The sequence below is a fragment of the Dromiciops gliroides genome, chromosome 2, assembly GCF_019393635.1.
Source record: "Dromiciops gliroides isolate mDroGli1 chromosome 2, mDroGli1.pri, whole genome shotgun sequence".
Taxonomy (NCBI): domain Eukaryota; kingdom Metazoa; phylum Chordata; class Mammalia; order Microbiotheria; family Microbiotheriidae; genus Dromiciops; species Dromiciops gliroides.
In genome coordinates, this window is record NC_057862.1 from 620148594 (window position 1) to 620175269 (window position 26676).

A 26676-nucleotide genomic window follows, 5' to 3' on the forward strand; every position below is an offset into this window, starting at 1 on the left:
ATCAGATGAGATCGTGCATGCTAAGTACTCTGTCAGTCACTATATAAATGAAAACTCTTACTATTAGTTTAATACTATTGAGAAGCAACTAGGTGGTACAATGGATAGAGAGCCAGGTCTGGAATCAAGAAGGCACAAGTTCAAATCTGGCCTCAGACACTTCCTAGGTGTGCGACCCTGGGTAAGTCACTTCACCCTGTTTGCCTCAGTTTCCTCATCTGTAAAATGAGCTGGAGAAGGGAATGGCAAAGCACTCCAGTATCTCTGCAAAGAAAACCCCAAAAGGGGTAAAGAAGGGTCAGACATGACCGAAACAACTGAACAACATTGAGAAGCAGTATGGAGTAGATAGTTGACCTGTATTGGCAGGAGAGGCTTTCTCACCTGGGGGTCCCCAATCCCTGTGAAATTCCAGGCCTTGGTCCTATTCCTATTTGTCTCACTACTGTTGTTATTGTGAAGAGGAAACTTCCAAGGCCCGGGGGGCGATGTTTAGACTTCTGGTGGCACTGTATACAAGGTGAATCAGGCCATCGATGGCATGCCTTTATGGAAGAAGAAGTCGACACCTCACACTTCATCCAGAGAAGAGTGACAAGGAGCCTTGAAGGGGCGAATTCACAGAATGGAAATGTGTTCATCTGTGAAATTAAAGGTAGCACAGCATGACACACAGCATTATGTGTTGGGGTTAGTCAAAGGCAACAATTAGGCTCTGCAACAATCCGAATACACTCATAATCAAACAAAACTAGAGGGCTGAGGCCTGGGAGAAGGAAATGCTGGGAAGCACGGGTAGACAGAGCAGTGCGGGAGCCAAGTCCTGAGGCGAGGGTTCAAATCCTGGCCTTCTGACCTTAGCCAAGTCACTTCTTTCTGAGCATCAGTTTACATGTCTGTAAAATGAGTGCGTGTGGGGGGAGTTCAAGGGGGGGGGGGGCGTGGATACTAGATGCCCTCTAAGGTGACCTTGAGGCTCTCACATTCCATGCTGACATCCCCTGGTCCCTCCCATCTTTGGCATTCCATGTTCTAAGGTCTGTCTTACCTCATTCTCTGGGTTTATGATTCTGTACTCTTGGTTTAAAGCTGAAATAGACCCCAACTTTTCTTGGATACCAACACAAGAGTTCATTAGATTCAATGTAGTGCATAGTATATATTATATCCTGTGGCATGAGTAACAATGCACAGTCATAAGATCACAGATTTATAGTTGGAAAAGACCTTAGAAGTTATAGAAACAAATCCCCTTCATTTTATAGGTAAAGAAACTAAGGCCCAGGAGGTCAAGAGAGCTGCTTAAGGTTATATAAGTAGTGACAGAAGTAGGATTTGAACCTAGTTCCTCTCCCAAGTCAAGAGTTTCTCTGCTGTACCATGCTTCTCAGGAATGTTGGAGAAGTGCCAGCAAAGAGATCAGGACAAGGGTGGGACTGAACCTAACCATCTTGAAGCCCCAGGATATAAATCACAATGTGCTCATTAGGGCTGCTCCTTTTAGAATTCAGTGGTTGCATAGGCAGGCCTACTCCCACAGACACACACTCATATATACACACCCATTCATACTAATAGCCCACAAATCCTGGATTATTTTCTATTCCATTCTGACTGACAGTTTCTCAATCTGGTCATCCAAACAAGTGACAAACTCTAATCATCTATTGCATCTTACTATTGGAAAATTAAATGTCTTACACGGGAAGTTTTAAGAGATAGAGGTGGGCGGCTAGGTGGTGCAAATAGAGCACCGGCCCTGGAGTCAGGAGTACCTGAGTTCAAATCCGGCCTCAGACACTTAACACTTACTAGCTGTGTGACCCTGGGCAAGTCACTTAACCCTAATTGCCTCACTAAAAAAAAAAAAAAGATAGTGGTGATGTAGTTGAATAGTTGTATGAGACTCTGTGATCCCACTTGGGGTTTTCTTGGCAGGTACTGGAGTAGTTTGCCATTTCCTTCTCTAGCTCATTTTACAGATGAAGAAACTGAGGCAAACAGGGTTAAGTGACTTGCCCAGGGTCACACATTAAGTAACTGAGGCCAGATTTGAACTCAGGTCTTCCTGACTCCAGGGACAGACAGCACTCTATCCACTGTGCCACCTAGCTCTTGATGGCTAGGTGGCAAGGTAGATAGAGTACCAGGCATTAAGTCAGGAAGATTCATCTTCCTGAATTCAAATCTGGCCTCATATACTTACTAATTGTGTGACCCTGGGCAAGTCACTTAACCTTTTTTGCTTCAGTTTCCTCATCTGTCAAGTGGGGAAAATAATCTTTAATCTGACACATAACTGAGAAGGAGCGGAAGAAACAAGTATTTATTAAGTGCCTCCTATGTGCCTGTCACTATGCCACATGCTTTACAAATATTATTTCACTGGATCATAGAAAGACGTTAAGATACATTTTTGCTTGCTACTTGTTGCCTTATAATAAATCTTTACAGGAATTTATTTTCTAGGTTCTTCTATTTAGCACAGAGTCTGAGTTCATCCTCCTGATCCCTACTAACCTGGCAGGTTTGGTTCCCGAGGGGTGTCTGCTATTGTTCCTCTCAAGATTTTAGAGGTAACTATGAGGGAATGTTTAATTTTCCTTTGGTATAATTGCTCACAAGCCATCACCAATGTGCTCCCTCCCATTGATTATCAATTAGACTGTCAGATTTAATTAGCTTTTAGAGAAAGGGAGAAACTAAGGTTGTATATAGTAAGAGAACTCGCTGTCTCCCTACCCCATAAAACAAACCCCTAAACAACCAGGGGCACACTCTCCCACAAGTACATACGACTTCAAGGGACTCAGGGTTAGAGAGAGCAATGTGACAAAAGAATGGGTTATGGCTCTTGGTTTCTAAAAGTCTTTTTCTCCTCTTTGGCTCTGTTGCCATCAGCCACTGGTATTCCAAAGGCATCGCTAGGATGCCCATGAAAAATCAAGAATCTTCCAATCTTTCTCTGTTTTGGGGGAGGGGAGAAGGATACAGAGGCTTTGTACCTCCTTTTCAAAAGTAAATTTCTACAGGGCAGCTAGGTGGCACAGTGGATAAAGCACCAGCCCTGGATTCAGGAGGACCTGAGTTCAAATCCGGCCTCAGACACTTGACACTTACTAGCTGTGTGACCCTAGGCAAATCACTTAACCCTCATTGCCCCATGAAAACAAAACAAAACAAAAAAGTAAATTTCTACTCAAGAGCTTCACTGTAGCTTCTCTCTCCCAGGTGACCTGACATTGGAATGCCACATTCTGAACTGGCTTGCTATTCTATCCAAAGCTTTCTAGAATGGGACTGACTCTTCAACAGCCAGACAATTCAGTGGATAGAGTGCTGGGCCTGGAGTCAGGAAGACCTGAGTTCAAATCTTTCCTCAGATCCTTACTCCTGTGTGACTTTGGACTTCTTTTTACATTGGTTTCTTCAAATATAAAATGGGGATGATAAATAGTTCCTACTTCACACGGTGGTTGTGGGGATCAAATGAGACAATGTTTATAAAGCACTTATTACAGGGCCTGGCACATAGTAGGCACTATATAAATTCTATCATCATCATCCTCATTAATCCAATCCCATTGTGCTTTATGTGAAGGGTCATTTCATTTCATCCAATGAATGGAAGCATTTTGCTCCTTCCAAATCAATTAAGGACTTTCCAAATCTAGTGTGATTCCTTTGACTGATTTAATAGATATTCTCATCTGCTAAAAGGATATTAAAGTTGAGAGCATCTTGTTAGTTACCTTAAAGGGGGGAAGGTGAGGTTGATGAAATGATTGACTTACTTGTTATAATTTTTTTTTCTCCCTTCTCCTACTTGAACCTAGCTTTGTGGTCCCGGTGATTCTGTATCATCCATGGTTACTGTGAGGATAAAATGATAGCATACATGCCCAGTGCTATGTAACCATGTAAGTTACTAATTACATATAACTATGTAACTCATTCTGACTCGTGGCCTGTGCCAAAATTCCACTTTAGGGAATAATCTTCTCAAAGAGAAACTCACAGATTTAGGTCTAGAAAGAACCTTAGGGGTTATCTGGATCAACACACTCATTTTAAAGGTGAGAAAACCGAGGTCTAGAAAGAGGGACTTCATCCAATGTCACAGAAAGTGTCAGTGGCAACCAATTAAGTCTTTATTAAGCACCTACTATGCGCTAGATGGCAGTAAGGGAACGCAGTGGATGGAGTGGAGGGCCTAGAGTCAGGAAGAGTGCAAATCCCATCTCAGACACTCGCTAGCTGTGTGACCCTGAGCAAGTCATTTAACTCTGTTTGCCTCAGTTTCCTCATCTGTAAAATGAGCTGGAAAAAGAAACGGCAAACACTCGGGTATCTTTACTAAGAGAACCCCACATGGAGTCAGCTCTGAGTTTGGTACGGTGTGATCTCTGGAAGCAAAGAAGAGAGCTAGCTACTCAGGAAGAACCCAGTCCTTAACAGAAGATCCCTTTCCTTTTGCACCTCTATGAGAGAGTTTCAGAGGAGAAGGCTATTCTTTCTCCTCCCCTCCCCTGACTCTAGCAGCTTGCGGCAATAGGGGATGCTATAAACAACAGGGAAAAGAAACAGTTAATGAAGGCAGCTCTACAAAGAGTAGTCATGATAGCAGAGAAAAGAGCTAGCCATAGATTGAAGAGACAATTTACCCAGGCAGCGGATCTTCAGAGATAAACAAGCCTAGGAGGCCCAGAGTGGTGACTCATTTAGCAAAAACATTGTGTCCTATGGAAAGCAAGTCTGACCCCCCCCCCCCCAGACTTGGAACAACCTATTCAGAACAGATACCATACCCAGTGGGGAGCAGTGCAAGGATATGAGAGTGTCCTCAAGAGCTCTGCAGTGGGAGAGGCATGAGTTAACTTGGCAACATCTTCCCTTGGCGTTTGCCTCACTATTGGCTCAGTCTACGTGCCTACTGCCCTGATTGACCCTGGGCAATTTGTGGAAGAATTAACTCCAGATTTATGGGGGGGATAACTTTGTAGCTACTGGTCTTACCATATCATTTTAGTAAATGAGAGTTTATGTATCAAAAGGGTAACCCACGGCTTCTAATTCCTGGAAGTCTTTTTCTCCCTCTTTGGCTCCCAGTATGGACACTGCCATCAGCCACTGTGGTTCCAGGGATGCTGTTAGAATGTCCATGAATGTGAGAGAATTGTGTCTACTGGCTTACTATTTAAAGGTAACTCCACTGGTATGGGCTTATGAGCTATTTTTAGTTAGTTTAGACCAACAGGATCCCTTGAACTTGAGGTATTTTCCCTCTGGGGACCCAACCTGCAACCTAAGATTGCCAAATTGGGGGATCACCTAAGAGGGGGTACTATATTATGCTCTATAAAGAAAGGGTTGGGGGCAGCTAGGTGGCGCAGTGGATAGAGCACTGGTCCTGAAGTCAGGAGGACCTGAGTTCAAATCCGACCTCAGACAATTGACACTTACTAGCTGTGTGACCCTGGGCAAGTCACTTAACCCCAATTGCCTCACACACACACACACACACACACACAAAAAAAAGAAAAAGAAAAAAAAGAAAGGGCTTAGCTGCTTGAATTTCTCTAAAGAGGAGAGCTTTTCAAACAGCCATTCCTGTTTCTATTCTAACTTTCTCCCTCAACTCCCTGCCCCTATCCCCTTCCCCCATCCCCTCCTGCCTAAGTCCTGCACAGGCCATTCCTTCTTTGTTCTCCTCCACTCTGTCCTTGGTCTTCCCATAGTAACCCAAGAAATAATGATTTAATTACCAGTGTTTTGTCAATGCCATAATTAAATATCCACTTTAAGGTAAATCAACCTGAACCTATTCAGAGAACAATGCCAACAAAAGCCTGTGTCCAGCCCTAGAACATTTCATTTTGGGGCTTCTTAAAAACATATTTGCCTTTTATAGATCCCAAATCAGGTTTCCAATGCAAGCCCCTTGAGGAGGCGGAAATTGTTATAAATAGCAACTCGGTGGAACATCCGTCTTTGTATTGCTCTAGAGGCTAAATGAGGGGATAGAGCAATTACTTTATTGAACAATTCAGGAATGATCCCCTGCCTTGTTATGATAAGGGGTTATCTGATCTCCGATGGGTGAGTGGCCAGCAGACTAGGTACACAAAAACATCTCCAGCTCACCACCCCGACTGCGATGCAGGGAGGCAACCCTAAGGCTTCATAATAGAAAGGGAGAGGGGTAACTTCCCAGGGGGAATCTTCCTCCACATTCAGGGGCAAGATGTATTTAGGAAAAGTGCCTTTGAGCTACCAAACTGGAGGAGACCTTTTCATGCAGGGGAATGTTGAGCCACACGAGTGGTTGTACTTGTCAGAGTAATAGATACAGGAACTCAGCTGGAGGGGGAAGGAGAAAAGAACAAATGTTGCTGGGGTTTCCCAAAACCCCATTTGGTTTTTTGAAGCTAAGGCCAATGTTTCTGCCCTCCTAGCTTCCGGCAGAGACAGAGAGGAAGCAGCAATCTAGGAGCTGGAGAAAAGAGAACATCCAGCAAATTCATTTGCAGGACTTGACTTTTATTATCCTAATTCCTTTCATTGTTCTGGGGTTTTTCTTCTGGGTACTTTTTTGATCTATTTTTAATGGAAGACTAATGCCTGTATGGCTTCTTTCTCTTGATAATGTGTTGGCCATTAAAGAAGTTTTCTTTTTTCAAATGGAACTTTTATTTTATTTTGCTTCTTTTCAATTAAAGAAGCATTTATTGTCTCTCCCTCTCCCATCTCCCCACTCCCCCAAGGATGTTTTCTAAGGAGAATTTTTTCAAACTTAGTTTACTCTTTTAAGGGGACAATAATAGAGCCAAGTGACTAGGAATAGCTTAACAATTAGAGCAGCCCTTTAGATAGAACCTTATACTTATGCAAACAGCCTTTAATTTTGTTCTCCCCACAACTCTATTAGGTGGGCACTATTATTATACCCATTTTAGAGATAAGGAAATTGAGGCACGAGAAAAGAAATTATCTGTTCAGGCTCCCAAGGGCACCTGGAATCAGATCTTGATTGTAAATCCAATTAATAGTGTAGCCTTCCACTATAGCAACTGGGCATTTTCTTAACCTACAATGCTAACTGCTGTAGGGCAGATTCCAGGGGCCTTTTCCACTCAGTGATTCAGAAGGAAGAGTCTAAGCGAGAGAAGGTCAGCACATCACATCTTTACGCCCCTGCGATTCTGGAAACTGAATTTGGCTTTGTCTCTGTGTTTCCCCCAGAGCCGACCTCTTCCTTCTCCTTGTTCCCTTGCCTTTCATCTGCAGTCTGAGAAGCACGCGTGCCGACCACTTTTCAAGTTTCCAAGTCTGTAACTTGTCTGCTGAGTGGAGACATGTAATCATTACATTTCTCCCGTACCGAGGGATGGGAATAAAGGAGAAAACGCCTCTTATGTTCTGAGTGCTGAAAATTCCACACTTTAGAGAAATGTCGTTCATGTACTAGCTGGGCCGTCCTATCAATCTAGGGAAAATTCCTCAAACGCAGAATGAGAAAATACACTAAACTGTCCTGGGGAAAGAAAAAAAAGTTCTCCTCGAGACACATTTTTATTTTAAAATGTACACTGTGAATGTCTTTAAGTCAATCCAATAAATGGTTGTTAAGCACTTACAATGTGCAGAGTGTGCTTTTTGGGGGGCTGGAAGAGATAGAAAAACAAATAGATATGCACCCTGTCCTTAGAAGTCTTAACCTTCTAGTAAGGGGATAATGTCAATAACAATAATAATAACCCTCAAGGATGGCAAGTCTGCCAAAGCCAGCAGAAGGTTAGAGATGGCACATCAAGAGGAAGGACCATCTGCATTGGAGGAAGTTTTATTCAGGGCAAGCCAGGGCCTGCAGAAGGCCCAGCAGCCCAGGGAAGTGGGAGGTGGGTAGAGAGATCTAGTCATGCTCTGGAAAAGTCTCCACAGCAGGGTTGCTATCATTCTCAACTTTCTATTTTTTCATGTCATGTCCAGTCAATCGCAGATGTGATTGTGGACAATAGTTTTGACCGAGATGGTTTTTCCAGTTTTGGTACAGTTTATCTGTGGAATTCTCAAGGATATTTTGAGGTCTGTATTTTTAGCATGAAGATTTGTCATTTATTATTTTAGGAAAGACAGATGTATCACTTTGGCCCTCAGGTCTTGCCTTGCTAGGTAGTGAGTAGCTGTTAAATTTGTTGTTATTTTGCTTACATGGTTAGCGAGAGACCTGGTTTTCCAATTCATGTTTCCTGACTCCATGTCCTGCATTTGGGGGTGGGGGTGGGGGCAATGGGGGTTAAGTGACTTGCCCAGGGTCACATAGCTAGTAAGTGTCAAGTGTCTGAGTCCGGATTTGAACTCAGATCCTCCTGAATCCAGGGCTGGTGCTTTATCCACTATGCATCTAGCTGCCCCCTCCTGCATTCTTTAGCATGATGCTCCTCAAAGGGAAACAGGAACTAGATGAATTTTGACATTCCTTTGACCACTATAGCTTGAGCACTCTATATGACCATAAACATTGGTTATTAACACCATCATTCATACTGATCAAATATTTTAGGGATACTGCTTGCTGCTGAGTGGATCTCAGTATTTCTAACAGATATTATCTTAATGATCTGATTATGCAATAGATAGACACTTACTAGCTGTGTGACCCTGGATAAGTCACTTAACCCTCATTGTCGCACCCCAAAAAACCTCCCAAAAACTAAACTGAAAAAAAAAACCCCAACAAACAAAAAAATGATTTGATTAGTTATTGACCTTGGAGTTCTGCTTCTTCATTAGGAAAACACCCAGCTGAAAATACTCCATGTCTTCTTCGTGGTGCACCTTAAGAGAATTCAAGACATTCACTGTGTCCCCAAGAGAAGCGAGCCCAGAGCAGCACCTTAACTGGACTTTTGGGTTTATACATCTTCAGAATCAAAAGCCAGCCTGTTTTGCAGAAGCCAATCATTCATGTTCAAGACATAGGAATAGACCTCAGCTCAAATGTGGTTCTGTGACATCCTGACTAAGACTGCTGGGGACAAAATACTGCGAGAGAATTTTGAGAATCAAGTCATTTCTATTTTTCTAACAGGCTTGGCCTGACTTTCTTGATGATTTCCCAAGTCAGACCAAGAATAAAGTTCATAAGTACAATGGACATTGAAAACTGGATGGACAAAATGACCGAATAGGAATTAACTTTGAGAACTCAGAAAAATCTCTGCTGATTATTCTCCCATATAAAATGTAAGATGCGTAGAGACAATGTTTTCTGTTGCTGAAAAGACATTCCCAAGGAGTCAGGGTAGCACTTACTGTCATTATATTAATTTTTTGTGGTCAATAGTGAGACATATGATGTACAAATGACTCATTTCTTCAATAGCCCCCTAAAAGTAACCTAAAAGACTATTCAGAAATGGCAGAATCAAGAACTAGACCTGGTATCCATCCAGCTCACAAGCTGTGGCAAATTCATTTTAATAAACTTTGTTGTTGTTCCTACAATGTGTCAATAACACTGTGCTGAGTAGTTAGGGAGAGAAAATTTTTTATTACAATTTTTTTATTCTTTTTTTTTTAATTGACAAACATTTATTTACTTTCACTCCTCTCCCTGATTTGAGCACAAAAAGAAAAACAACACCCTTGCAACAAAAGTCATAGTCAAGTAAAGAGAATTTTCACATTGGCCATGTCCAAGAGTATATGACTCATTCTGCATCCTGAGTCCATCACCTCTTGCAGGAGGTGAGTAATACATCTTCAGAACTCTGGAATCAGGATTTTTTATTGCATTGATCAGAGTGGGAGATATAGTTTAAATAGGATAAAAGATTTAGAGATGAAAAGTATCTTCTACATCATCTAGCCTAAGACCTTCACTTTACAAATGAGGAACTGAGACTCAGAGATGTTAAGTAACTTGTCCGCAGTCGCACAGGTGGGAAGTAGCAGAGCCAGCATTCAAACTCCAGTACTTTGAGTCTAGATTCAGTGCTTTTCCTAGTGCATGACACGGTCCCTGACCTCACTGAGATTATAGTAGAAGGAAAAGACACAAAGGAATAGTTAGAATATAACTTTGAAGGTAGACCAACATCACCTGCCACTACTGATGGGTGAAAGGTTTATGCCCTTCCCTAGCTCAACCTTTGCCCCATTGCTCCATGCCCAACATGTACAGGATGCCTCCTTACATCCTCCTGGATGCTACCCACTCTATGATGCCACATCTTTGGGATCAGGCATAGGAACAGGGATGCCATCTGCACCTAGTCTAATATTGAGAGGAGCCAAGCATGGTAACTACCTTATTATGTAGCTTGGCAGGTCAGTGGACTTGGGGCACTGGGTTTGGAGTCGGGAAGAGCCAAATTCAAATCTTGCTTCAAACATTCACTAACAAAGGGCCTGGCACATATTAGGCATTTAACAGATGTCTATACTGGTGGACTGTATATTTTAGCTTGATGCCTTAGAGACCATGACTAATGTGTTCCCTATCTCTTCTGTTACCAAAAGTGGTTTCTGAGGTTCAAGGCCTTGGTCACTGGCCCATTTGAGTTAATCATACAGTGCCAGTTCATTTACATTAGGATGACAGGCGTTACCTGTTCTGGTATGGCAACAACTTGAAAAAAATATGATACTTGGGCAGCTAGGTGGCACAGTGGTTAAAGCACTGGCCCAGGACTCAAGAGGACCTGAGTTAAAATCTGACCTCAGACATGAGCTGTGTGACCCTGGACAAGTCACTTAACCCCTATTACCTCCCCCCAAAAAAACAAAAAAACAAAGAAAAATGATACTCTTACTCAAGGCTATAAAAAACAGGAGCGTTGGGCAACCTTTCCCCTCATTATTATGATTAGTAATTAATACTTGGCAATGTTTTGAAATGTAAGTATTAATAATGATAATAATAACAATAACAATAATAATAGCAACAACTATGTTTATAAAGTGTTTCATTTAGAGGCATCTAGGTGTGCTCACTTCAGCAGCACATATACTAAAATTGGAACAATATAGAGGCAGCTAGGTGGTATAGCAGATGGAGTTCTGGACCCAGAGGCAGGAAGACCTGAGTTCAAAAATGGACCCAGATACTTATTAACCATGTGACCGTGGGCAACTTGTTTAATCTCTGTCTGCCTCAGGTTCCTCAAATGTAAAATGGGGGTAATACTAGCACCTACTTCACATAGTTGTTGTGAGGATCAAAGGAGATAATATTTGTAAGGTGCCTAGCTTAATGCCTGGCAAATGGTAGGCACTTAATAAATGCTTATTTTCTTCCTTCCTACCAGTGAAAAGGATCAGGGAAGCAGTGGGCTCCATTGGATAAAACACTGGTTCTTGAGCCAGAAGACCTGGGTTCAAATCATGGCTCTGACATTCACTGCTCTTGTGATTGTGGGTAAGTCGCTTCACTTCCCTGCCTTGGTTTCCTTTTCTTTAAAATCAGGGGGGGCTGGCCTCTGAGGGTCTTTCTAGCTCTACCTCTGTCTGGACTGCTAAGCCTACGAACTCTTAGAAAGTTGCTTGGAACCCTGAGAAGGACTTGCCTATGATCCCTGTGACCCCATGGATGGTATGTGAGAGTAAGAACTAGACTTGGGCTCTCCTGATTCCAAGACCATTTCTCCATCCATTATTCTATGCTGCTTCTCCTTGAAGAGAATACACTTCTTAATTAAGAGGGACATGAAATGGGCTAAATAAAGATTCTCCACAATAGTGCAGGGCGTTATTTTTTGCTTTCCAAAGGGCTAGCAAACCTGAGCATGCCTTCTGCTCTATGATTCTGGAGGATGCAAATACAACATAGCGCCGGAATAACAAATGCTCCATTTTCCAAGCACTCTCCCATGATTTATGAAAGGTGTACCTCACTGTGGGAAGATAATGCCATTTGAAATGGTCCATTTCATAAATCTATCCTCCTCGTCCCCGGCTGCAAACAGGACTACGATGGGCTCCTGAATCCAATAATGTTTTCATCCTCTATTGACAAAAAAAAAAAAAAAAAAAGAGGAAAAAAAAAAAGGACTTTGTTTGGAGCGAGGTAATGATGCAGTTACAGGGGAACCGCAGCTAAAGCGCTGTCTCGGGGGCTTTCATTGGCAATAGCCATACAGCTGTGCAGGAGAGAAAACTTGGATAAACAAAACAAAACAAAAAATAATCACCACACACTCTATCCCTAATGTCCTCTTCCTGCTAGTGGCATTAATTATAGCCCGTGTCCAATCCTCTGTCCTATCGCCGAGCCCAAGGTTCTGCATGAATACACTCTCCTCCCACATGACAGATTTCTCCTCAGGAACAAGGCTATTCTCTATTCATCCTTGGACCCACTCTGTGGATCTGTTTATTTATCTCTCAGCAAGAATGCTTCCAGGTGAGATTTCGGGGCCCAGTGGGATGGTACAGTACCTGCGATTAGGAACCAATCAGAGACCCTGCTAAAATGCATGCTTCTGAGGCTTTTCTGAGGGTAGAACAGGAAGGAGATGATGTATACATAGAGCGATAAGACGGGCTTAGGAAGAAACACAAATTGGAAATCCCCCCCCCCTTAATATGCTGAAAGAATATCAATTTCCTGACTTTCCCTATCCACCCAACAAAGATCTCAGTACCTCTAAGGTTCTCAAATTGCCTTGGCCACCTTTCTGGGCATGGGTATCTCGGTGCTCAGTTTGGCTGATACAATTTGACTGCTTGTACATGGAAGGGACTTTCAGGACATTATTTAGTCCAATTGCTTCATTTTATGCATTAGGGTATTAGAGCTATAAGGGACCCAGCCCAACTGACCAATTTTACAAATGAAGACATTGAAGTGTGGAGAAGTTGTGACTTACTCAAGGTCACATAGCAGTCTAGCCGGTTTCCATGGTTAAGGAAACTGAGGCATAGGGATCAAACTCATTGCAGACTAGTTTTTGGCAAAAAGATGCTCTCGTCTATAAATTAGCTGCTTCATTTGCTGGCTTCTCTCCACCATCTTGGCTCCACCTGTTAGCTTCTTCATTTGGATTGGGCTTCCCAGAGCTTGGCCCAGCCTCTGAGAAATTATACTCACTTAATATTAGAGGTGGATTTTAATGAATGTGCAAAACAGGGCAGAATTTTTTTTTTTTAAACTGCAAACATCCTTGCTCTGGAATCAATGAAGACAGTGGTATGATGATGAAGTGATGGCCGGTAGGTGGCCAGTGGAGGTGTCTAATCATGTGTCTAATCATGACTCAAAACTGGACCTTATATCAACTAAGTCTCTGAAAAACAGGTAACAAAAGAGATGAGATGAAATCACAGAATGAAATCATATCATATAGAAGCCGAATAAGAAAGAAACTAAGGGGGGAGCTAGATGGTACAGTAGATAAAGCACTGGCCCTGGATTCAGGAGGACCTGAATTCAAAACTGGCTTCAGACACTTGACACTTACTAGCTGTGTGACCCAGGGCAAGTCACTTAACCCTCATTGCCCCACAAAAAAAAAAAAAAAAAGAAACCAAGTTGGAATAGGAAATGCCTCTTTTCTTCTGTCTCTTTAGCTGCTTCATCATTTATATTGCTACCACTAATTGTGTATGCTCCTCAAAGTTCTGTCCTAGGTCCTAGGATAGAGCCTGGTACACAGCACGTGCTTACTAAATGGTTTTTGAGTGATTGATGGATCAGGAAGGATGTTTGTTGTGAGGGGAGAGGGGCAAGGAGAATAACTTTGCCTTCAACTGAAGCAGCTCGATTTACTAGGACCAACCACTCATAGAATAATGGTGATCATAATGATGATGTCGTTAAATGTAAAAGAATAATATTAGGAGAGCACTTTGTCCTAGGACCGTTTCTACCTGAATTATATTGAATAAGATGCAAGGGTGATTTTTCTATCATATTAACAACAACAATAATTCTTATTCTATGATGATGCCGATGCTGCTGCTGCTGCTGGAACACTGGACAGAGAGTCAGAAAGACCTGTGGTTAAATCCCAGCATATATTTACTAGCTGTGTAACTTGAGGAAAGTCACTTACTTCTCTGTGCCTCAGTTTCCTTATCTATAAGATAAGAGGGTGGGACTTGATGGCCTCTAAGATTCCATCCAGCTCTAAGTCGAAGATGCTGTTCTATCCTTTGCCATTTCCATAATGCTTTAGCCTTTGCAAAGTTCTTGTTTGAAGAACCTCAATGAAACCTCATGACAGCCCTGCATGTCACAGAAAGTACCTGAATACAGTCACACAGCTGGTGCCATAGGTTGTATTTGGACCCAGCTCTTTCTCTGGCTACAAATCAAACACTCTTACTAAGTCTTTTTTTTGGGGGGGGGGGGAGGCAATTGGGGTTAAGTGACTTGCCCAAGGTCACACCGCTAGTGTCAAGTGTCTGAGGCCGGATTTGAATTCAGGTCCTCCTGACTCCAGGGCCAGTGCTCTATCCACTGCACCACCTAGCTGCCCCTTACTCAGTCTTTTAGCATTCTTACTTGTAAGACTAAGAGACCAAACATCTATGTGAAATTGGGGACCTTTCCATTACTATAAATGTGGAAGAACTCCTAACATGGGTTTTGGGTTTTGATACACTGGAATTTGCCTATTTTGACTTATATTTTGAAAAAAAAAAAGAAGCAATTTCAAGGTCAGTTTCAGTGGAGAAACAGAGAGCCAGAATGGAAAGTAACCCCATTAAAAGTCTACCAGTGTTTTGCATATTTATTTTTTTTCTTCTCCTATAGCTTACACTGGGAACTCATATATCAAAAAATCTAGGTAAACAAATACCAGAGGTTATTTTAGACAAAATGTATGCTCTTTATTCTCTCTGTGTAAACAGGCAAGCATTTCTATTACTGGGATTCCTAAAGTGTGTAATACATGTATGACTGGTGAAAATCTGCATACATTTGCATAACCATTCCACATTTCAGAACATCATCCATATGAAGTGATGACCAACTCAAATAGAATTTGAGCTAATGAAATAAAAGTAGCCTATGTTTTCAAAAAGCCTCAAATTTGGAATTCTTTCTAGAACAATGAATCCCAGATCAGGGAGCTACTAAGTTATTGCTATGAGAAAATAATGGGGTTTGGGGACTCCCAGAGGCCCCCCCCCCAAGGGCCTAACTCTAGAGCCTTGCCTGTTTCAGAGCCAGCCCAGCGTCAGTAAAGTTGGACCTAAGGCTCTGAATACAGACAATAGAGTTTAAAACCACACCTACCTGAAAGCCTTTCCCACCAGAGGGTCTGTCCTTTGAACTCTGACCCCAGCACGTACTGCTCATGGACCACCCTAAAGTCCAGTAAACCAATAGATGCTAGCCAATTAGCTTGGAGCAGTGTGTGAGGCTCAGCGTCTCCTCCAGACCACACCTTGATCTCTCTTCTCTCCTAGGTATATAGGGCTTCTCAACTTTGGGAGCCACGTGTTCTCTCTTTACTAATATTTAATATGCTTTAATAAATGCTTAATGCCCCCAAACTGGTGCTATAGCCTCTAATTCATAAGTAGCAAGATATTAGAAACCCCCGATTAAGTTTCCTAAAACTTGGGACAGAGATAAGCACCCCCATATAATTTCAAACACATTGGTTACTAAAATACAAATTCTTTGAAAAGTAACAAAATTTAGAGTAATTTTTTATTGTATATTTTATTAATAAACAGTAACTAATTGAATGGCAATTACCATGTGAGTGTCTGCAAACTTTTTGGATAGGAAAAAAATCAACTCTTGCACTTGAAATTTTATGAACTTGAACCTCTGTTCTAGAAGAGATGCTAGTCTTCCTTTTATACAGATTCCATGGTCAAGTCATGGACAACTGATAGCCTACCCAGGGGCAGAGAACATACGACCTCTTTCAACCTTGCTGTTCCATTCCCTAGGTTTAAAACAAACGAAAACCACTCTAATGAGGTGTATTAGTTCATCTCAACAAGGAGAATGATTTACACTAGCTGTTTAGTATATCCCAATAAAAACAATCAAAATGCCAGTGAACACTGACTTGAAAACCAAGGTGTCGTCAGATGGTCAGAAAGCTATCTAACAAGAGGCATTGTAGAAGCAGCTAGGACAAGACCTGGGTTCTCATCCTAGCTCTTCCATTGACTAGTTAGTTATGTGGCTTTGGTCAAGTTCTTTCCATTCTTGGTGCCTCCATTTCCTCATCTGTGCAGGGGTTGCAAGTCTTTCACTTGAGAACTTCTAAAGTCTCTTCTACCTCCAGATCAATGATCTTCCAGGTCTAAGGTTCTGAGTCTATGAAAATCTAGCAAAACTACTCATCCTTATCTTTTAGTGGAAGCCTGGCATTGTGGAAAAAAATATCAAGAAACACAGGATCAGGGGCAGCTAGGTGGCACAGCGGATAAAGCACCAGCCCTGGATTCAGGAGGACCTGAGTTCAAATCTGGTCTCAGACACTTGACACTAACTAGCTGTGTGACCCTGGGCAAGTCACTTAACCCTCATTGCCCCACCCCACCCCACCCCCCCAAAAAAGAGAGAGAGACATAGGATCATGGAAAATACAGCTAAAAGAGGCCTTAGAGATAATATATTCCAGCATTCCCATTTTACATAGGAGGAAACTGAGGGTCTGGGTAGGGAAATGACTTGATTTCCAACATAGTGCTCTTTCCAATAACCAGGTTTGTCCTAGGTCAATCCTGTCTCTGGCCCTAACTGCCATCTGACGTTTGGTAAGTCAGTTATCTTCTATCTGGACCTCAGTTTCTCCATCTGTATAATAAGGGGGTTGAACTAGATGACTTCTAAGGTTTCTTCCAGCTCTTAGATTCTTTGCTTAAAGTTCTAAGGTCTTTTCTAATACTGTTTTTCTATATGACAACATTCTATGTTCAGTAAAAAGGGGAAAGGAGGAAAAGGCATACTTGGACTAGATGTTCTCTTAAGATCATACGTACTTTAATGAAATCTGACTCTCTGACTCTTCTGCCAATAATACTACGGCCCTACCTGTTGCCTTTGTCCATAACAGAGTGACAATGAATGAAACTGGCTAAGAAGGAGATGGTGGCCAGAAAGCTAAGTGATGTGCAAGCAAGATCCAATCGGGCAGCATCAGGGATTCTCCCAGTTCTAGTCAGATGCCCACAGAGTTCAGGCATGTTTCACATCTGCGCTGTCACTTTAGAATCCTCTTTGGGAATAATGATCTTCAGGGATACTTACAAGTAATATAAGAAAAAAAGAAATCAGTTATACTATGGAAACCAGACTTTTTCTTCATAATAAAAAAAAAAAATAAACAGGATTCTTGAGCCTCATCCCCACCTTAATGACCAGAATGATTTCTGGCTATTTCAACAAATCAAACAACACTTAAAGGATGACTATTAATGGAAGACTAGTGTCTAGAACGAGGGACAAGGTGACAGTTTCATTGCTCTGTGCCTTGTTTAGACCATATCTGGAAGACTGCATTCAATTCTGGGAGATGCACTTCAGGAAGGACAATGACAAGCTAGACTTCAGTCAGAAGAGGTGAACCAAGATCACAGGGGGACTAGAGATCATGTCTTATAAGGAGCAGCTGCCTCTCTTATAAAGGAGACATGATAGTATAGAAAGCTGGATGATCAGGGGATTCCTGATTGACCGAGTCATCCCAACGTACTTGAAATTATAGGATGTAAGGAAGAGAAGGCAGTTGGGGGTGGGGAAGTGAGTCTCTTTCAGACCTTGATTGGCCAATGTAACGAAGTATAAAAAGGTGTTTAAACTCTTTGTACATCTTTATTCTTTTAGAAGGGAGGAAGAAGTTGTTTAATCAAATTGAGAGGATTACAGAGCATTGGCTTGTGGATGGAGACAAATGGTGTCACTCAAGAAGAGTTCAGTGACTAAGAGAATCAGCAGTGCCCATTGGATCTATAGAAAAGAATCCGGCTAGCTTTGGAGTGAAGGAGTTCTGGCAGTTAGGAACAGAACTAGTTATGGAGAAAAAGAACTAAGTCCTCAGGTAACTCCATTTTCCCCTTTGTGCCAATTATTGAGTGCAGCAAAGGTGTCTGGGAAGAGATTTCTCTGGCCTTCTTCCCATTTTCCATCCCTGACATACATCCTGGTAATGGCATCTTGTGGCAGGAGCCTATGGGCTCATCCTGGTCCTTTTCTCTGTCTGTTCATTTATGTGGGCAAAGAGGAGAGATGAGGGGTTTGAAAGAAAAGGAGCTGGGATTGCTAGAATGTACAACTGTGAAATTGAGTAGGTGGAAAGAGAAGAAGAGAGTTTGGAGCCTGGGAAGGTGTAACTGAGTTTTATAACAGGAAAGCTTTGTTACCACTGTTTGTTACTATGCCATTTCAATAAATGCCTATGTTTTTGTTTTTTTTTTAAAGTGAGGCAATTGGGGTTAAGTGACTTGCCCAAGGTCACACAGCTAGTAAGTGTCAAGTGTCTGAGGCCAGATTTGAACTCAGGTCCTCCTGAATTTAGGGCCGGTGCTTTATCCACTGCACCACCTAGCTGCCCCTTTGTTTTGTTTTGTTTTGTTTTTTTAAAATGCCTATGTTTTGAAGCAATTTTGTCAACTAGTGACTATTGAAAGAAAATCTGAAGCTCAGGACTCATATCTGGGGAAAGGGTAAGGGAACAAGCATTTATCAAGCATCTCCTATATACCAGACACTGTCCTAAGAGCTTTATAAACATCGCATCTGAACCTCACAACAACCCTGGGAGGTAGGGGCTATTTATTATCTTCATTTTATAGTTTAGGAAACTGAGGTGGGCAGATGTTAAATAACTTACCCAGGGTCATACAGCTAGTAACTCTCTGAGGCTGGATTTGAATTCACATCTTCCTGATTCCAAGCGCAGTACCACCTAGCTTCCTCTTGCTTTAGGAGTTTAGGCCTAATGAACACTTTAAACTTGGGTTAGTCATCTTACAGGTAAGAATTGGGGGAGTATCCCAGAGGGGGATTCCACAAAATTTAAAGAGCTATCATTTGGGAGAAAGTTAGATTTGCTTTGCTTGGCTCTCCGCAAGGGAAGAATTAGGTGCAAGGGGGTAGACGTTATACAGAGCCATATTCCAGACTGATAAAGGAAAACATATTCTAACAATTAGAACCTTCTAAAAGTATAATGGGTTGTTTTATTTGGTGGTGAGTTCCCCATCGCTGAAAGTGTTCAAGCAGAATCCAGTTTACCACTTGTCAAGGATGTTGTCCGGATAATATTTGTACACGTTTGGGTCAGATTTGTTGGACTCTGAGGTCCCTTTTAGCTCTGACATTCAGCGATCCTAAGATTTTCTGCCACAGAAGAAATTCTATAACATTTACCTGAGCCTATGATGACAATTCCCAAAGAGGGGTTAAAATATCTTTTATTCAATGGCAGCACTGTTGAAATGTACATGAAGCCTCCCAAGGCCACTACTATGAAGAGGCCCACACTTTTGTGACCATTTAAATTCTTGGTCTTTACTACTTATTTTAAAAAAAAAACAGTTATTTTATCTGTATGGGTGGTGGTCCCTTCTCAGACCCTGATAATGGTCCTTCCTCCCTGCCTTAGTAAACTATCCCCTAGGGGCTGTTGAATGCTTACTAGTGTTAAGGGCTAAAATTCTAGCTAAACTGTCCAAAATATCTAATGAGTGGTCGCCAATAAATTATAAGCTTTAGCAAGAGTTAGACTTTTAAGCATTTATTAAGGAGAATAAGAATTTGGTAAAGAGAGAAAGGCCTAGATTCCTATCTATTAAAGGGAGAGCACATTTCTAGCTCCACTCTCCACCAGAGTCCAAAGGAAAGAGCCCGAGAGCGAGCACCAGTCTCTTCCTTCCTCCTCCCACTAGCCCACGTCACTTCCTGACGCCAAAGAAAAGACTCCTGGTCTTGCCCTCAAAGACCTTCACTTCATGGGCGGAACTCTTCTACAGTAAGTCTCCAGCAGGTGGCGTTATTCCAATCGTTAGACTAGATTGTGAGCACATCTGGTTGGCACTTAAGAGTACTTAATGAATTTAAATGACACTAGCCAATCAGCTTGAGGAATCTCCCATTTCTGGGAGGGGAACATGAAGCAGAAAGGAGACAATGGCCAAGCTGTTAGCTCTTTTTGGCTGCCAGAGAGATCAGCGGCATGGTGGCAGTTGCCTTCAGAAGCGGGAGCTTAGGAAGTTTAGGATCGCCAGGTTATAGGAAATCTGTTCTCAGTCTTTCTCTATCTTTCAATAAACCCTTAAAAAAAAACTAAACTCGTTTATCAGTGATTTTAGTCAGTTTTCCCCCCAAACTGGGGGGACAGATTAGAACACACATTTAGAATTTTTAATTACACACTGTCCTTCTGGTGATGAGCTATACCATGCTTAGCTAGACTGGTCCCAGGACAAAAGATACAGAATTGTTTGCTGGCTCCACAGTCTTTTTTTTTTTTTTTTCGTTGAGTAGGAGCTGGCATAGTCCTTGAGAAATCAGACTAATTTCTACACCATAAGGAGGCACCAGAGGAGGACTTTGGTGGAAGATACTATCCATGTGTATGAATCTCCACCATCTACTATATATCATGACAAGCAAGGGGTAGCTGTATTCCAAAGTACAAATGGATCACGGGGTGCATGGATGGGAGGGACTATGGAATCCATCAAGTCTGACTCATTTGTTTTATAGAGGTGGCACACATTAAGGACTGCTTCATAAATGTTTGTTAAATTGAGGCCTAATGAAAGTATGAATGTACTTATCTGGGCTCCCACCGCAAGTCAAACAGCAGAGCCAATGGGTTATCAGAACAGAATCAGAGGATTAACCCATCGAATAGAATATTTTAACAAGAGCAAAAGTAACTGCCTTACTCTCTGCTTTTGGACACCACGTGGCTGCTGTTAATACCTCATTTCCCAGAGAGTTTCTAAGATCCAGAATGTTACACAATCCTGACAGTGATGGATTAAAACCATACCTTCCACCCAGCTCAAACAGTAGTACTTACTTTTCTAACTGAAATCAGGGTTGAATGACTGGAGCTATTTACTGTAAACTGGAATTACTGAAGTGTTGTCAGAAATCTTTCTTTGTCTGGCCTAAGCGGGATCCTAGATCAAAGACAAAAAGCAGCTGAGTCCTGGCTGTACCCCTGAATAAATGGGAGATGTGGGCAAATCACTTCTCCCTCCTGGACCTCAGTTTCCTTATTTTTAAAATAAGAAGAAATGGCCTAAGTAGTCCTTGGCTTCCTTTATGCCTTTGATATCCTGTGGCTCATTGTTTTACCCTTCTCCAGTTCTTCCATCTCTCTCTGGACAGTGCAACATTCTGTTTCAAGATTCCTTCAATCTCAGCTATTTTCTGTTCTGTTTTAAACTGCCTTTTAGTTGTTCAGTGCTACAGTTTATGTTCGGAGGTCCTTTCCATCTCTGGCATTCTATGTTACTGAGTCCTTCCTAGCTCTCATACTTGATATTTCACATTTTAAGGTCCCTTCGGGAATTCTGTGATAACTGTTCCATTTTCACCTTCTCTGTTCCAAGTGTTGCATGATACAGAACAATGGAGTGAAGTGATTACACTGTGGCCTAAAATAGCCATTAAGCCAACCTTAAACACCAGACTTGCTTCTTCTTAACAGATATATTATTTATATATTTTTTAAACTAGAGAGACATCATCTAAATCTGGATTGGAATATGCTGTGTAAGACATTGATTGTGTTTCTTTCCCCTCTTTGCCCCCCAGGTTTGCAAACTGACAACCACAGATAGATCCCAGATGCCATTTTGTTGGTGAAGAAAACCTTCCAGTGGGCCTTGCCAGGGAAGGCTCCTGCCAAAGAAAACGCTGTCCCAGAAATGTTCTTGGCATTGCCTTCATGTGGTGCCAAGAGCCTACAGGAAATGCTGACCTCCCTGAGAGGGAGACCTGCAGCTGTGCTCCTGTCTCCAGGGTGAATTCCCCAGATGGGAGGATTTGATGAAATTAGAAAGAGAACAACTCCACATTAGAAGCCGGGCTGGCCCATCACTGAGACCTTGACCATGGTGACTTGAAGGGATGCCCTGTTGGAAGGGTGGACTAGACGATTCAGCAATTTGTAATAATAGTTCCCGTTTCTAAAGTGTCTTAATATGTACAAAGTGCTTTCATCACAACAACCCTGTAATAGAATTAGCAAAGGAATTATCTGAATTTTCCAGAGGAAGAAAGTAAGGCTCAGAAAGAAGCAGCAATTTGTCCATGAGGACATAGTTAATGAGAAGCAGCAGAGTGCATGGAAAGAGTCCTGGAGTCAGCAAGCCTGGGGTTGGATCCTGGCTCTCCTCCTTACTACCTGTGAGAACTTCTCCCCTCTGGGACTCATTTCTACATCTGTAAAATGGGTTGTTGAGTTAGATGATCTTTACCGTACCCCTTGAGATTTAGCCACTATTATCCTCAGTGGATGAATTAGGATTTGACCCAATTCTCTCTCCAGCACTTTCTACTATACAAATTGCTTCTATAAAAACAAACAAAAAAACCTGATCACTATATAAGGATATTTGATTTACAAAGCATTTTATTCCATTATCAATTTGAATCCTCAGGACAATCCCACTGATTCTTCTGGGTTCTACAGGTCAACATCCTTTTTCAAGTTCTGATATTTTCTGATCCTAAGTCTTTTGGGAGGATAAAGACTGAAATTCTCATACTCCAGAGTCAACCTTTCTACCCATATGAGGAGCTGAGTTGTTTTGAGCACTAGAAAGAGATCTTTAAAAAACAAGGGTATATTCCTTTTCTAAATTCTTTTCTATATTTTAGCAGTATCTTTATAAATCATTGCTATAAAAACAAGGCAAGGAGAAGGGCTAAATATGCAGTACCTAGAAACTGAAAATTCAAGTGTTTGCTTTTTATAGGACACTTGAGGCTCTTAAAAGCAGAACCACTAGAAAACAAATCCAAAAGAGAGAGAGAGAGAGAGAGAGAGAGAGAGAGAGAGAGAGAGAGAATCCTCACCGTATGGTAACAGAAACACTCTACAGAGCTGATTAGTTTGTGAAAATAATTACAATAAGGTAGACTTTAATCTATAGCTTAAACATTATGTGACCTCCCCATTTCCCCACTGTGTTTTTACATTTTTTTTTCCCAAAGGAAGCCTTCACTAAATTTTGTTTATTTTGGTGCAACTACTTCTCAAACATCTCATGTGGGGATGTAAAGGCCAAAAGCTTAACTGATGCCAGCTTGGTTAAAGTGTGCCCGTGTTCCGAGGTATGTGCACATTAAGCTTTAAGTTAAAAAAAAAGCCCAAACTCTAAATGCCCTGTAATTAGTTTGGCTGAGAAATGCCTGGGTCTAAGTTCATGTCTTCTTAGGTTCAGGGCCTATGGCTTTCCTGTTTCTTTTAAAATGACATGGTAGGGATTCTTAGCAATGAGGGCATAAAAGACAAGGGTTACAAGGGAAGAAAATGTCCCAGGCCCTTTCCTTTTGTTTCTGACATTATCATTTTCTCCTAGAATATCCAGACCTTGGAATTTCCATCTTTTGTATCTTTTGGAAGTGTGTTTACAACAACTTTAATGGCTCTCCGTAGCATTGAGATATCCTTGGCAAAATCAGTATTCACTTCGAAGGGGAAAATATTCTGAACGAGCAAGAAGTAGAAGGGAAAACAGAGGGTCTGAGACATGATTATTAAGCTCATGGGTTTAATGAAACCCAAACATGGTGAATACATTATGTAAATGCACCTGGACAAAGGACTTCTGAAGTCAGGCAGACCACAGCAACCAGGATCTTGGGCTGCGATTTCCATGAACGGATCCTCGCTGAAACATCACTTTCAAAACTGCAAGCCAGAGGGTGTACAAGGAATGAAATATTTTACTGGGTTTTATTTTTATTTATTTTATTTTAATTTTTTTTTGGTGAGACAATTGGGTTTTACTGCGTTTTAAATCCAAAACCCTGGTTTGCTAAAGCAATAGTGGTTATTTATAGGGGGAAAGTAAGAACTGGAAAAGACTTCAGAAATGATCTGCTCCAATCCCTTTATTTAGAAGATAATGAAACTGAGGCCCATAGAAGAGAAGGGACTTGTCCAAAGTTACTCCAAGAGTAGGTGGTAGAATTGGAACTCAGGGCTTTTGACTCTAGATTCAGAATTCTCCTCATCACAATCCAAGTCACTTCTACACAGTAAGTCTTGAGTCAGAAGAATCATTTGCTAAACTTCCAAGTCAGAAGCAAAAACAACTGCTGTAGATTCCAAGCTTCTGTTTCCAGAGAATCACATCTATATGAAGTATAAATAAGCATAAGCCCCTAGAGTGGGGGAAGTGGATGAAGACATTAGTGGCAGGCAAGATGGATGAGCCAAATCTCAACAAGATGTAATTAATGGAGGTCAAAGTAAAATCTTGCACACAGGTTTAAAAAAAAGAAAACTGAATAAGTATAGGAGAGTAGCAGAGCATAGGAGAACAGATCTAGAACTGGGGGAGACCTCAGAAGTTTTCTTAGCAAAAAGCTCTCATTTTATGGATGAGGAAACAGATCCCAGAAAATTAAGTGACTTACCCAAGGTCACATGGTAGAAAGCATTAGAAGCTAGTTCTGAGTAGAGATCCTGACGCTAAAGAGCCAGTGTTCTTTCTGCTTTTCTACAGGGTCCAGTTTAACATGCAGACAATATGCCTTGTACGCCTGGGGCGGGGAAGGTTGTTCTATTTCCCTTGTGAGGAATCAAGTCAGCACAGACCAACACAAATGCTCAGGAGAGAACAAGTGAAAGGCATTCACACAGGGACTTGTGTTGTGAAATCGCTGCCATTCCCAGTGGCTGACACTAGTGAATATCCCGAATGGGGGAAACAGACATGATCTAGTATAGAATAGTAGGCTTTTGAATTATCTCAACTTCTAGAAGAAAGAGAAACACAATGGTCCTAACTCAGGATAGGTACTAGACCATAACAGAAAGCTAGAGATGCTGACCTTTTTTGGGCACATATGATCTCTTACCCTGAAGAATTCTCAATACTTGTCAAATATGGACATACGTGACTTAATTCTAAATTGCTGTTTTTGTTATGATTAGTAAACACTTGTTAAAGGGAGGTAGCATAGCACAGTTAATGGAAAGAACACTAATTGGGATGGGGGTGAGGGGCCAAGGGCTCCAGTCCAGCTACCTGTGCTAAACTAGCTATGTAACCTTGGGTAGACCATTTTATTTCCTTGACCTTTCTGTGCCCCTCTACCGACAAAAGGGCTGGACTAAGTGATTTCTAAAGACTCTTGTGGACCAAACCCTCTTTGATTCTATGGATATGTGCTGAAACCCAAGCATTGGGGTGAGCCTGAAGGCAGATTCTACTGTTCTCCCTATGAGATGGATGGTAGCTGGATGGGCTACAATGTCCAGAGGAAGTCTTTTTTTTTTTTTCCATTGAAGGAACCAGACACATTTGTTTGAGGCAGAATGTAAAGTAGCTTGTGGCTGGGGATAGAGTAAGGATGAAGGGGGGGGGGGGATAGGATGGCTTCTGGTTTAATGATGTTGCAAGCTAGAAAAAGCTGTAAAATTGCACAGATCAACCTCACATGGAAAGTACTATTCTAGTAAAATTTATATATATATATATATATATAATTACTAGAATACATATATACATACACACAAATATATTATTAACATAATAATAATATAAATATTACATATAAATATTAAACTCTATCTTTTAACTTCGGGGTATTTCCAATACTAACATTTCCAAAGGCCCTATCTGATGCTGGTTTGCTATATGGCTTTGCTGTTTCTTTTTTCTCCTCCCCCTCAATTTATAGAGTAACCTCAAATTCCTTGCAAAAGCTTTTTCTCAGGTACTAGGAAGCTAAGTCTCCCCCTGGCACTTCCCCGCTTTTTTTTTTTTCCTATTTAGTAGTCACTGATAACAGGGAATCCCAGTTTTTTCTTATGAAAACAATAAATTAGAGCTTAGGAGTGATGGCACTACCGGATAGCCGTCTGATCATGAAGATGCTTCTCCGTGACTTTCCCCAGAAATCCCATCTCAATGTATCACAGACTAGCTTGTGACCAAGGTCAGGTCAGTTCACAATTCTGGACCCCAAATACCTAGATTGTAAAATAAGGAACATCGGACCAGATGCTCACTAAATTTCCTTCCAGCATCTCAGTTCGAGGTGTGTGTGTGTGTGTGTGTGTGTGTGTGTGTGTGTGAGAGAGAGAGAGAGAGAGAGAGAGAGAGAGAGAGAGAGAGAGAGAGTGAGCGAGCGCGGGCGCCTCAGAGAACCTCAATCTTCTTGCGTGTAAAATGGTGATGATACCTCTATTATTTAGTTCACAGGGTTGTTGTGATTCTCATGTAGGATAAGGTTTTTGAAGATACCTTCTAAAAACCACTAGCTACATAAATATGAGGGCGTGATAATGCCTGTTTAAATTTGTAGAGGAAATTCTTGGAAATCATATTCACTCTTAATTTTACCCTGTTCTCTAGAGTCAATCCCCTTGCCTAATTTTCCATCTCTGGGTAGCTGAAATGATGTAAAACAGAACTTTCATTAGCACGGGATTTGAGTCAGTGAAGAAAAATGGCAAAAGGAATTCTGCATTCTGCCTTCACCGGATCCATCTTGGCACA

General features: G+C 41.6%; 1 protein-coding gene across 1 annotated transcript in view; it reads right to left on the bottom strand.

Moving 5' to 3' along the window:
• WWOX (WW domain containing oxidoreductase) overlaps window positions 1-26676 on the bottom strand; it is a 1201502-nt gene that overhangs the window by 306910 nt on the left and 867916 nt on the right. The gene's annotated exons all lie outside the window — the stretch shown is intronic.